The sequence below is a fragment of the Galeopterus variegatus genome, unplaced genomic scaffold (genome assembly GCF_000696425.1).
Source record: "Galeopterus variegatus unplaced genomic scaffold, G_variegatus-3.0.2 Scaffold9656, whole genome shotgun sequence".
In the NCBI taxonomy this organism is placed as follows: Eukaryota; Metazoa; Chordata; class Mammalia; order Dermoptera; family Cynocephalidae; genus Galeopterus; species Galeopterus variegatus.
The window spans coordinates 41,999-43,981 of NW_007735767.1; the positions used below are offsets into that span (position 1 = coordinate 41,999).

At 30.8% G+C, this 1,983-nt stretch overlaps 1 protein-coding gene across 1 annotated transcript in view; it reads left to right on the forward strand.

Annotated features, from left to right (window-relative positions):
• The window catches only part of LOC103609476 (neuropilin and tolloid-like protein 1), a 38,686-nt gene that overhangs the window by 14,111 nt on the left and 22,592 nt on the right, over window positions 1–1,983 (forward strand). The gene's annotated exons all lie outside the window — the stretch shown is intronic.

Below are 1,983 nucleotides of genomic sequence, written 5' to 3' on the forward strand. Positions count from 1 at the left end.
TTCACTGTTCACTTTTATCACCTTTTCCTGTCTAAAACATGGTATAGCCTGCCATCTGCCTCTTATTTACACAATTAGCATTCTGTCCTTTCTAATTTTGTAAAAACTATTATCTCAATAAACTAAATTTGCTGGATCCTAAAGGAAAAATAAATACAAGTTGTAATTTAAATATTAATGTACAAGTGCACCTTATTCAGTAACACTCTGAGAATATAAATCAAAAATGTTGATAATAATCAACTCACTTTGATTCTTTTACATTCCTTTCACATTGAAAGAGAGCATGACTTTAAATACTCAGTTACAGAAAAATAAAATAATGTATTTTCAAATTTAGAGTTTTTTATTTTAAAGAATCAAAGAGAAGAGAGAGGAAAAAACATAAATCTTCTCATTTGATATTTCACAACAATAATATTTAGTTTACCTTGTAGAACAAGCAAGGCCAAACACAATTCCAAGTTTAGGATAAATACTAAGATCAAAAGGCGTTGTGTTCACTAGGTATTTCACCAAGGAAAGAAAACATACAGACTAAAGAAAGCAATGACTGATGTAATGTATGGCAGCATGATATGGACCAGCTAAACCCAATTCTAGTGGTACCTGTGTCATATTGCTGTTTNTGCGATCCCGTTACCGGTCACGAAAAAAAGACAAAAAGGAAAAAAAAAAAAGAAAGCAATGTTATCAATGACCACATAATCTAAAGTGTAAATTGACTTCTTGATATTATAGTTCTCAATGCCTTACCTGTATGAATTAATGTGTTCTAAAAAGATTAAGACCACTTTATTAATGTAGGAAATATTTACTTATGTATATCCTACAGCAGTATAAATATCAGATGGCATAGCTTTAAATACCAGCAGTACACAAAATATGCTGGGAAAATTGCTGAATCTATGTCATATTTTAACAGGTTTTCCTAAAGTAGAAATGAAACACACTATGGATAAGGGAAAATATCACTGTTTGCAAACAAAAAGTAAAATATGTATTAATATAAATCATTACAATTTAAATAGGGATTAGCTGAGCTGAAAAACAATTGGTAAGATAGACAAAAGGCAATAGGTAAATACTTTTATCCTATATGGACTGAGGATCATATACGACAAGAAAAGGATAAGCATTCTAATAGAAAATGGGCAAATACAGTGAATAATTAATTCATAAAAGAAGCAGAAATGGCTTGTTGGTATAGCAAACAAACACCTCCAGGTATTAGCAAACAAAGAGATGTAAATTTAAATAATAATGAGACACCATTTTCATCTATCAAATTGTTTAAAATAACAATAATAAAAACAATAATAATAATAATAATAATAACAATAATGGAACACCCAATTTAAGGTGGCATGGTGAAATGAAATCATATGTGCTGCTGGCAGGAAAGTAAAAGTTTCCCAAGGGGTGACTTAGCACTTTATATCAGAATGCTAAAATAGGGAATAAAGACAGGATCTCATCTTTTCATCTAAAATGTTAGCCTCTAAGAATATATACTAGTGTGGGTATGTTTAAGATAATGGGAAAAAATATGAAAAATGCTTAAGTGGATTGATTAAATGGTTCCGTGATCACACAGTCGTCCCTGGTATCTGAGGGAGATTTGCTCCACGACCTTCCTCCCTCACAGATACCAAAATCCATGGTTGCTCAAGTCACTTATATGATGGCCTAGTATTTTCATATAACCTATGCACATGCTCCTATATACCTTATGTCATCTCTAGATTACTTATAATACCTAACAAATGTAAATTGTTGTTATACTGCATTGTTTTTTATTTGTATATTTTAATGGTGTATTGTTATCTTTTTTAAAAATATATTTTTGGTCTGAGGTTGGTTGAACCTGCAGATATTGAACCCATGGATACCACATCCTCTGAGGGCCAACTGTTTATACTTTTTATTAAGATGATGTGGTAGATTGATACTGACATTGAACTATGTTAAAAAATAAGATGC